At 41.5% G+C, this 12,110-nt stretch overlaps 1 protein-coding gene across 2 annotated transcripts in view; it reads right to left on the bottom strand.

Moving 5' to 3' along the window:
- DCP1B (decapping mRNA 1B) overlaps window positions 1-12,110 on the bottom strand; it is a 51,029-nt gene that overhangs the window by 23,407 nt on the left and 15,512 nt on the right. The window lies entirely within an intron of this gene.

The raw sequence follows: 12,110 nt of genomic DNA, 5'->3' as shown, positions 1-12,110 counted from the left end.
AATATTCAGAAATCTGATGCTCAAATTATGCCTAGAAGGCTCCCTCCCTTCTTCTCTCAGGAATCTGTTAACTGAAAAATTGGCTTGGTAAGCTATAAGTTGGAATAGGGCACAGGAAAAAAATAGAATAATAAAGCTCTGACAACTGTTAAGAGACAAGTTATGATAACGATATAATCCTCTGGTGATGAAAGGCAGTGTGGCATAACGCAGCTACTATTGATTGATTTAGAAATCTTTATATCGGTTGTATACTAAATTTAATGTGCGCCTATCTACATCATTCTCACAGCAAAGGCTGAAATTGTGCCAAAATACGTTGGTCGATGTCTGAGAATCTCAAATTATTTCGTGGTTAATAAGCATGAAAATAATGCATTAGCCTATGCCTATTGGAAAAGTCTTTCTTGAAAACGGCTGCAATGGTATGACAGGGCCATGAAAATCAACAAACACATTTTAAAAGAAATACTTAGGAAAACATCATCTTTCAAAATGTTCAGTTCTGTTATTTTTGTCATGAAAATTGTCCTGATCTTCTAACTGCATCACTTTTTTTTTCTTGCCTACCTGACCAAGGTCTAGGCATGGAATTTCTGCTTCTGGTCAGTGATGATTCAAAACTCCCCAAAGGTGTAAGCAATGTCTCTTCAGGCTTGTTTGAAGCAGATGACTTCAAGAGGGACTGAATGAGGCTGAATTACCAACATGACAAGTTTGCGTTTTCAGTTTTGTTCTTCTAAGGACTGGTGTCTCAGGGACATGGGGCTGGGTGACCCCTGGGGAAGGGCAGGGCAAACCCAGCTTTGGCACAAGGCTCTGAGCCAGGAGTCTTCTCTCTTGCTCCTCCCTTGGCAGAGGGACGCACATTTTAAGATACATCCGAGTTCTGAAGCTGTGCTGTCAGTGCTTTTCCATGCAAGTGAAATTTTCTCATCTCAAACCTTCATGTGGACGGCTATTTCCTGACTGCCACCACGAACCCAATTCCCTAGACCGAATCCTGCATGCTGACCTTGTGCTCTTACAAGAAACATGCACATGGAACCCTTTCCAAAATCTGGACTGTCTGTGCTGGTAGCTTTAAGCTACAAAACAGGAGGCCGCTCTAATGTTTGCATTTTCTTTCTCCTTTTTATTTGCGGGGCGGAGGGGGTGGGGGACGGGAAGACTCTTTCCTTGGAGACCGGGAGTTTTTCAAAAGCATCAAAGGAGAAAGGTGGCAGCAAGGGAAAGAAACAGAAAAAAACAATTCCCTTCCTCCCCTCAGCACAGCTAGGAAACCAGAGGCCCACAGGCCAAGAGGGGACAAGTCCAGCCACGGGGGTCAGCAGACTATATTAAGTAGAAAGAGTTTGGGTGTTGTTTTTCAGAGATGACACATCGGTGGCATCTATCTTAAGGTTTTCCTAAGGAGAAGATGCCAAGGAAGATACTGGCACAAAGGGCAACGGTTGTGCAGAGTGAGGGAGGAAGCGGCCATGAAAACATCTCTCAGATGAGCCAAAGAAAGGCAGGGTTTGCCGCCATGATTTAAGACCTTCCTAGGATCCATCCATTTATCTTGCAAACAGCATGGTTTTAGCACTAAGATGGGATCATTTGGAAAGAACTGCTCTCATCCCGGTGACTGGCTGATTTGAAAATAGAGTTTAAACGGCCCAGAAATAAAAACAGGTTCACCAACTGTCCTGGCAGCAAGATAAAGACATGAAACGGAGCCTCGACTGTTTTTCCTCCCTAAAATAGTTTTGCAGCTTGAGCTGTAATGTGCTGGGAGAGGGGCTGAGAATTCCATCAAAGTGCATGTTCCAGCCGCGGCTTCCGCTTCTCAGGCCTGGGAACAGCTACCAGCCCCCTGGGCAGGCCTATCGCTCTGGCACACAAGAGGGCATATCAGAACGGCTCGTGGTGACATATAAAAGCCAGAGGTCGGCATACCTTGGGGAGGTGATGAGCTGACAGGCTGACAGGCACCGCTACCTTCTCCTTTCAGTCCAGGGAAAGTCATCGGAGGAGGGGTCTAGCCCCACACAAGCAGGAAACACATTTAGCAGAGATGAGAGAGACAGACAGACTAGACAGAAAAGAACCAAGAAGGAAACTGTGGTTTTAGGATTCTAAGCTCCTGAGACCTCCATTTTTAGCAACATCATATGAGCCACGTAGACTTCTGTGGCACCAAGATGGCACTACAGGATTAGTTTGAAAAAATTCACAAGAGAAAACGCCATGGGCAGGATATTCATTTAGCTTCAAAAATCACCCTGTTTGTGTCCCACCGGAAACTGACGATGCTGCGTGCCCTTGTCCAGCCTGCTACGCCCGCATACCAGCTGTTCCCCAGTCCTCTGTCTGCCGAAACAGAGGTGACTTGCAAAGGTCCTGGGGTGCATGAAGTTCAGTTCCACCACTTGCACATCTCTCCTGCAGGTAAGAACCCCCAAACGTGGAGTGAGGCACAGGCCGGCCAGGTTTAAATGCACACACAGAGCGCTGAGGGCCACAGGAAGGTGGCTCCCCCACTCCAAGGGCTCATCTCTTGGGCAGTCATCTTTGTATTGAATCAACCCTATCAGCAACATATTTGTGAAGCTTTGCCTAAAATCATAATGTCCCTGTTTAGATTATTCTGCAGAAATTCTCCATTGAAAACTGAATCTTTGCTGTCTCCAAAATAAAATATAAATTTTAAAAAATCTGAACCATCTTCAAACCACAGGCTCCGGTATGGTAAAATATCATCTTCTAATCTCTCCTCATTCAATAGGAAATGAGAAGGAGACTCAAATTTCTATATTAGATTTCATGTCTGAATTTTGTTGGTATACACAGGATAAGACAGACGGACAATTATATTCAATAATGGTGTTTCTAATGCTTTCATTTTTTTCAGCGGAAAAAATTAAAAGCTGGCTTAATTTTAAGAGGTGGGGACGAGGTCAATAGAGACGGTATCAGGTGTCACTTATATTTGGATTTGAAACTGTTTCTTTTTAGCCTGGTACATTCATTCGGTTTGGATGTTTGGGGATTAACCCTGTCTTATGTTCCTGATAAATATTCCCAATTTATCTCAATATGTCATTGGCTTTAAAAAATTTACCCCATCATTTCTCAACTCTAAATCATGAACAATAGTTGACAGCCATTTAACAAGGATCTGTCTGTGCCGGTATTTATGGAAATTTTGAAAAATATATATGTGTGTGTGTGTGTGTGTACTGTTTGTAAGTGTATGATAAAGTCATAATTATATGGGTAAAATCGAAATAGTCAGGTATTTGATTTGGTGATTTTTTTTGTATTTTTAACAATAATGTCACTGACTCCTGCAGGACAGAACTGTGCTTTTCGCAGTCAGTACCCAGCAAAGGAAGTGATAGGTTCCTTTACTAGGGGAACCATGGAAACACGGTGGTGTAACCACACAAATCCCTTCTGGGCATTTCAGGATAATCCAAATTTGAACAATTCCTCCCAACTTCATTCCCTCCCTAACATTTATCTCTCCCGAGCACAGGGACAGTCTCGATGGAAGCTTGGAGACCATCAAATCATGCATTTAGTGCAAACATTTGCTTTTGAGACCATCCTCAAATATAATGTTTGACTGACTGTACTGCAGTGTCTGGTTCAAGCTTTTACAAGGGTGAGCACAATGCTGGTGACTGGTGGGGAGGACTGCAGAAAGAGGGCACACACAGCTACCATCCTCAGAAACGGCCACCCAACACTTCAAAATCAGAAAGAGGGGGCTCTGGGAGTGCAGCCCTGCAACCTCCCTTGGCAATGAGGAGTCTGGTCTGATGAACCCGAGGGAGCTGGTAGCATTGCTCCTGGTTCAATCCTTTCTCTCCAACAGGCCCTCTCTCAATCAAATCAATGATGTTTTCCAACACTTCTCTACATATCTGATTAACTTCTAGAGTTAGTAAAAAGATGGAAATGAGTTTTTGCTCACACCAAGACTCCAGGAGCTCTGAGAGAGAAAATGGGAAGTACAGAAGGAAGGGAGAGGGGACAAGAAGGAAGGGGGTGAGGGAGCTGTTGAGGACTGATGGGGTTTTACAGCGGCGAAGGCCAGTGCCTGCGGCTGCTGTCCATAGAAGGCAAACAGGCGGCTTCTGGAATGTTTGCACTCAGAAGGCTTTCCCTCTGGTGAGTTCTTGAAGGCATTTACAACACTGCTCTTTCATTCACCTTCTGCCTTAGCCTTGCTGACCAAACACGGACACATCTCATACAGCAAGATCAGCAGTGGCCGCGGAGTGTCGACATAGCGCTGTTATCTTGGGCCCTGGTCTGGTTCTTTTCACATGACATTGTTTTACTGCGCCCCACAAATCACTGATCCTATGACCTGGGGACAAGGCAAGGCTGTCAGTGCGTGGGGCACAGTGTTTGGGCGTGAAGGAGTAGAAAACCTAAAACCCCTCCTTTTCTAGATAAACTCACTTTATTAAAGAGTTAACACAAAGACAAACCTCTTGCCTACTGGTTTGTACAACTTTAACACATACTTTCCAGCTGTTAACAAGATTTTATTACCTTCCAAGCAAAAGATGGACTTAAACGTTTTCTAGAAAGTACTCATTCTTGATGCCTGCAGGTTATGTCGAAAGACCTCCCTAACTGCCAAGCAACCAGCACCCCCTCTCTTGGGCTCACCCAAGGCCAGGTGGAATCTTCTCCACTGTAGATGAAGTTTCCCATTTTACTCGCTCAGGAAAAAGTGCCTTTGCTCTAGGTCAGGACACAGAACAGAGTGGACATTTATTTAAACCCATAGATAATAATAAATAGGAACAATTCAGTCTCCTTTGTTGGCTACTTAAGATTTGCACCTTCCTGCTGGTCGTGAGCTCAGTGATTCAGCCCACGCCAGAGGCCCTGAGCTTCATGCCAGCATTCCCCAGGACACCAACCCCTTCTCTGGGCACCACCTCCTCATCCCCTGAGCACTCTATCTTTTTCACTCTTTCCGGGACAAAGAGTCCTAATTTTGTCTTGGCTTCTAGCTATTTTTATTAATTTATCTTTGTACTGAAAATAAGAACTAATTAAGTTTTTACCTATTTGATGCCTCCACTAGATGCGAAATGCTCGAATGAAGGACTTTGTTAATATATCTAGAATAACAACCAGCATCGACACAAAAATACTTGCTGGACTGAACTGAAATCTCAGAACTCATGCTCTTGTGTAATTGCTAATGTCAGTAGTTATGACTATTTTGACTCAATTAAGCATGGTAAACCCCACAGGCTAGGATCCTTTATCAACTGGTCACACCTGCTACAGGAGTCTATGGCATGTTTATTCCCATGCTGTCCCTGGTGTTCTCCTGCTAATTTCCACTAGAGGATCTATTTTGCTTCAAACAATTTATATTCTTGGATGCAAGCGATGTTTATTACTTACAACTGCCATGAGGCTATGAGTTCCCAGAAATGATATGTTTCTATGCATTCAACAATATGTAGTCACTCACGTATCCATTTATGTACATTTCTTATTACAACCGCTATAGCATACACCATTCTCCATGACTGACTACTTGTCAGGCCCTGGCAACTAAGAGCTCAAAGAATGCCAACAAATCCACAAAATCACATGTATTTCTCTTCATCATCTTGAAAGTATAAGATTTATACAAAATGTCAGTTTCAGCAACACACTGAAAATCTGTTCTCTTAAGTGATTCAATGACGAGGAGTCAGTCCAGTGTTGTATAACTGTAGTCAGTCAGGAAGACACGCATAAGCTACTCAGAAAATAGTATTTCTTCAGGTCAAAAGTTTGTTCCGGTGAAGAACAGACTCATTCACATTTGAATCAGATGATTCAAGCAAATGTTTAGCAGTTTCAGAAATGGCTTTGCCCAAAACAGCTTAAGTATAAAACAAGTGATTTTACAGAGCAATTGTCTGGTTAGAGGAGTCCGCTGTTCTTTTCTGATCAAAGAAAAGTGAGTTGGAGCATCTGCACTTTTAAAATGTTGCCTTTAAGCTGTGAATACGGACAAAGGAGACCACCCTTCCAAAAGCCCTATGTGCTGTCAAAAGCTAAACCCCGCTTTTGTTCTAATATGGAACAAGAGCTCTCAGGCTGTGCACGGGCTAATTCTGCCACTAGCTCTTGGCAAAAAGTTGTTTCATTTCTCCAAAACCTCTAAAGACATGGGACAAGCACCATTTTTCCTTCTCTAAATTAAGAACTAAATAAGTCCTGGTTTTAGAACTTGATTATGTGAAACTGATTTCCTGTAATTTTTGTTTGTTTAAAAATGAGTGATATCAGAAAACAGAACATACACGACACTGGATGTAGCCATTATGATCACTTACAATATGCAAAGTAGGGAGACCAAAAGGAGTTTCACACATGAAGCAGTTAAGGAAATGTTCTGGAATCTGGTTTTTCTCTGCCAAATTTTATACTGCTACTTTGTCCAACAACTGGGTTTTCTCAAAGTATAGTGCATCTCCAAGCCACAGCTGCAGTGTTTGAACCCCAACCAGCATTTTGATATAGTGATGCCTCCTTGGTAGTACCGAGGTCTTTAGAGCAGATTCACTGCCCCGTGCTCTCTCCCAGTAACTATCCACCACGGGTCTTTTCTTCCTCATTTGAGCAGCTAGTGAGCAGTTACAGCACTTTAGATATGGGAAAAAAAACGGATTTTCCCATCAGACTCCCGTAAATGTCCTAAGTGGCAGGGCTTCAAAAAGTTCATGGAAAAGAGAATTCAAAGGTTTACTTTGCTAAAAAAAAAATATTCCAAAAATATGACTCATTTGTTCATCATGCTCATTTTCCATAAATTCCCTGAAGACTGCTCAGATGTGATTCCCCTAACCATTGACGATGGAAGTATGGATGTTGTATAAATGAGGTGGTTAGGAGAAGAGATATTTGGTTTACCCATATTTTCTATTTGTTGGTGTACGTGTGTGTGTGTGTGTATTTCAATGTTATCAGGTGTCACAACTCAACACATGGAGAAACAAAATTCAGGCACAGATTCCTCAAAGTTCAAAACTGCACCTCCGCTCTCCATGGGGTTTTCCTGAGTCTCCTCAGTGGATGGGACACCAGTTCTTTAGACAAACAGTCTCCGTTAGCATTCAGAGCCCCTCCTTTCTACAGGAGTGCAGGACTGACAGAGAACAAAAAAGGAATTCTAGCTTTGAGGTCAGAGTGCCAAGTTCCACCCCTCAAGTCATAGTAGCTGTAATCGTATATTAAAACACATTAGCTGCCTAGGCAACAGTGAATAAATAAATCTTTTTTTTTTCAGTGAGAATGCCAAGGGAGGTTTATAGACACAAAGTCATACCAGTGCCCACATCCTGATTCTTAAAACTCCTGTAACCTTCTTTCTGTCTTGGATTTAAAGAGAGTCCTTGAAGGTTACCATGTGCAACCAACCACTCCTCTCACATGCAGCAGAACGGCCTCTTTTGATTGGAAATGAAATGTCAAAGTCCTTATCTCCCAGTTCACATGGCCGGGGAGCTGAATGGGTTTATTTGGAGGATCTTCTATTGTTGGGCAGATCCAGAAGAGAAAGGTATTCTCTTGTTATTCCTGAGGATACTAAGTTTCTGCCTGGGGAGAAAGTGAAATATTTTTAGTTATGTGATTAATTACTTTGAAGATGTTTCCTGACTCTGGAGGGCTTTCGGGCTTCAGTAAAATCCCTAAAGTTGCATGCCAAGTCCATGCTCAGGGCATTCTGGAGGTGGGGGAGTACCAGGCACAGGGCCTCACAGAGGGCAACGGAACAACATTTAAAGGAAGCAAAAGGAGGAAAGATGAAAGAAGAGAGCTTGGGAGGGAGGGAGAAATGATGAGAAAATACATCAGATTCTCAACAGGGATAGTGACCAAAAGAAAATTAAGAGCTACTATTGGAGGCTGTCAATCCCATGCCTTGGGGATTAATGAGAATCGTCATTCGTGCCTATCTTACACAGATCTGTTTCTTTACTATTCTTAATGTAGTACCACAAAATGCAGCCGCACTGTCAGACCAGACCTCTGCCTCCTCCACGGCCCACAGACTAAGGAGCTCTTGGAATAGCTACTGCAAGCAATGCTGCTTCCAAACTGTGATCCACTGCTGTTGACACGTTTGACTTTCTCATTGTTATTATGTACTATGGGTATATATACAGGCACATTTCAGTTGGGAGTTTTGGAAGAAACTCAAGTTTGCATTTCATAAATATTTCTCCACTAGCCACCAGGGAAAATATTTACAATCCTAGCTTAGCTGTTCACCACAGTTTGTTTTAGGCAAAGGATTTGCACAATGGGTGCTGAGGCTTCCCTCTGCCAGAAGGCTGTTTTTTTTAAAAACTTCCCTCTTAAAGAGAAGTGAAAGTTAATTCCCTCTGCTCTAGAACAAGAGTAAGTTGTGCAGGTTTTCATATTCTCCACACAAAGAAATCTTTCTTTGAGATGGCAGACAGAGCAGAAGTGCCAGGCAGGAGAAAGAGGACAGAGCTTCTCTAAGTGATCTGGAGACTAGAAACACAGGCTGAACTATTTGTTCTGTTGAGGCCAAGCTACATGGAAGGTCTTGGATATCATGCTGATTTAAAACATTATACACATGGGGACAAGCATTTGGCCTGTCGGTTCAGACCCGACTTTGGAAGCCTGTACCCAATACTGGGTACCTGGGTCATGAAGAGTCCTGGCTCCACTTCAGATTACAACTTCCTGCTGATATGCCAGGAGGGCAGTCTGTGATGCCTTGGGTAGTGGGGCCCCCATTACCCACAAGGGAGATGTGAACTGAATTCCCAGCTTTCTCTCTCTGCCACTCTGTCTCTCAAATAATTACTTAAAAAAAAAAAAAAACAGAGGCTAGCATTATGGCAAATTCAAGAGATGGAAGATCTCTCTGTCTCTCCTTTTTCTGTTACTCTGATTTGCAAATAACAAATAAATATTTTAAAAAACACACGTAACAAATTACTTAGGCATTCTTTTAAAAAATTTTTATAAGACAATTATTTTTTATCTTTCAAAATTGACAAATAATATAAAGATCTGGAAGCATTCTGTTCGGTGATTTTTTTAAAAAACAGTTGTATTTAGTTGAAAGAGCGACGGGCAGAAAGATCTTCCATCTGCTGGTTCACTCCGTGAAGCCCTGGAATGGCCAAATCAATACCAAGAGCCCACAGGGCCACCCAGCTCTCCCCTACGGGTGGCAGGGATTTGAGTCCTTAGGTCACTATCTGCTGCTTTCCCAGGTACATCAGCAGGAAGCTGGATCAGGAATTGAGTAGTTGGGACTCAAATCAGGCACTGATATCCCATGTGGCCCTGATCAGCAAACTTTGACATTAATAATACACTCTTGTGTATCCACCACTGAAAACAAGGTATAAGTCAATTTTCTCTCTTTTCCAGTCAACAGCCACATCAGTCCCAGCTTATACATCATGTGAATGGGATAGCCCGATACACATTTTCCTTGGGTGGCTTTTTTCCCTCTGGCATGTTTCTGAGATTCATGCATGTTACTGAATACATTAGTAGTTTATTCCTTTACATTGACCAACATTTGTTTAACCATTTAGCTGCTGATGAGTATTTGCGTTATTCCTCATTTTTTTTTGTTTTTACTAGTATTTAAAAAAAATCTGAGCATTTGTATAAAAGCCTTGGTGTGCACATTGTTTTTTCACTTCTTTGAAGTCAACATCTGTGAATGGAACTTGCTGGGTTATCTGATAATAATGTGTTCAAATTTATAGGAAATTGACAAATAGTCACTGGTACCATTGTAACTAACTCAGCAGAAGTGTGTGAGTGCTGGTCACTCCATATCCTCATTGGCAGTGGATAATATCAGTCTTTCCAATTCTAGCCATTCTAGGGAGTACATGACACTCATTCTAGTTTTACTTTGCATATCCACGCAGTGTCCAATAAGCTATGAAGGACATACACAGGAATGCTCAACATAATCAGTGATGGCCCAGTGCAAGCTAAGACTATAGTGAACCATCCCTTTGACATCCCAGAACAGGTAAAATTAACAGGACCAACAGATCAAGCGTTGACATATGTTACCACTGGAATGCTAAGATACTGTTGAAGAGAGTATACATAAGCATATGACTTTCATAAATAGGCAAACAACTTTTGGAAGCTAATCAGCAGACCCTACTCAAGCTAAGTAAATCCCTACTATGACTCCTCAATTCCAGGCCTAGGTAAAAACACACACCAGAATGTTCATACTAACTTTATTCAGCATAGCTCAGGCCTGGTAATAACTGAACTTCTATAACCTAAATTTCCATGTAGAGGAGAACAGAGCAACATAAAAAGCCAGAAACTGATACTTTACAGAATAACTTAGAAGCCTCTAATGAATAATGTTGAGCATCTTTTCACATACCTATGGCTTCTTTATAAAAGTATTCAAGTATTTTGCCAAGTTTTAAATTTGCATGTCTTCTATGTGCTATTTCTATGTTCCTGCTGAGTTCCATGTCAGATACATGTATTCTCAGCATTTCTTCCTAAGATGTGGTTTGCCCTTTTATTGTCCTAAATATCTTTAGAAGAACAGAAGCTCTTAATTTGATGAAATTCTTCCTTTTGATGATGCATAATTTACCATTTTTTTCTTTTATAGTAAATGCTCACAAGATTCAAGTTAATTCTAGTCTTTGGCTATACAACCAGTTTTTAACTGTTTTTAATAAAATTTCAATTTTGGTTGCTTCTATAAAAATGGGAAACAGGAATTCATAATTCATTTGCAGATAAAATATCTATATTGTAAGCCTTGCTGCTTTAAACACATGGTCAGGGTTTAACTGGGTCACAGGCAGGGCCACGATCTGTTTTCACACAGTATAATGAAAATGCTGTTTAGCAGTAGTGAACACATTTCTTAAATACCAAATCAAACTATGTCAATGAGAGTAAACAGGCTGAAGTAAGTTTCTTCAGGATTTAGCATTGTATAAAGAACATGTATAATGTTATTTAACATATGAAAGCTGGTTTTAAAGTTCATGGGAAATGGAATTAAAGGATGAGTTTATCTTGGTACTAGCAAAATTTAAAATCCATTCAGCTTTTTTTTTTTTTCATGAAAAATTTCCCTGATCTTTTTGAAGCTCTCACGGACGTTACAGATACACACATGGAACACCTGTTATACATCTCCTCATCCACAGAGATGACATTAACATTCCCACATTACTCTCACCACTCAAAATCGTTTCTTGTGAACTCTTGGATAAATGCTAGTATTATCAATATGCAATTAACCTCAAGGAACAAAGTGTTCCTGTGTAAGCTGCCAAAACTATTGAGTGCTTTGAGGAACCATATGTTTAAGGTTTGCTTTAAGCCTGGCTCCAAAAGAACAAAGACTAAATTAGCAGTGAACATTTCACTTGAGTTTTATTGTCTTGAATAAAGAAATCTAATAAAACTTAGTACTTATGTAACTGTGCACACTCAATGCACAGAAGTCAGTCCTGCAGGAGAGGAATAGGATCTTTTGCCCAGAAGGGGCTTACACTCTAGAAGAGAAAGTAGGGGAAACACTACGTGCAGAGTCTAACAAAACCTCAAGCAGTAAGTGCCTGCTGCTTGTTTCCAGCTTCGCATTCGGCATGCTGTCTTGAACATGTGTGTACCTGTGTGCCTGTCTGCTGTGCTAGACTGATAAACTCCCGCACAGAAAGGGTGTGTCTTACTACTCATCATTACATTTCTAAAACCCAGCACAGACTCAGCATCCATGGGACAGGTGCTCAACAGACAAAAACGACAGCTGACACAAGGAACAGACTACAGGACAGCGAGGACTCACAGGCAGCAGGGAGGAGCATGCCAGCACTGTGCCAGTGTGGTTCTCAGAGAGGAGAATTTATCTGGTGATTAGTCAATGAGGGAGAAGAGAAGACGACAGATTTAGAAACAGAGACAGAACAGGATTCTGGAGAAAATACTCAGTTGTGTTTGATTACAGCTTTAGGCAAATGTGCAAGTGTAATAATAGTAGACTTAGAAAGGTGAGCAGTGACTTGATTTTAGTGAGCTTTTAATGTTAGGGGGAA

This window comes from Ochotona curzoniae, unplaced genomic scaffold, assembly GCF_017591425.1.
Source record: "Ochotona curzoniae isolate NIBS_2020 unplaced genomic scaffold, NIBS_Ocur_1.0 contig_2235, whole genome shotgun sequence".
NCBI classification, from domain to species: domain Eukaryota; kingdom Metazoa; phylum Chordata; class Mammalia; order Lagomorpha; family Ochotonidae; genus Ochotona; species Ochotona curzoniae.
This window is presented reverse-complemented; position numbering and strand designations above follow the sequence as displayed.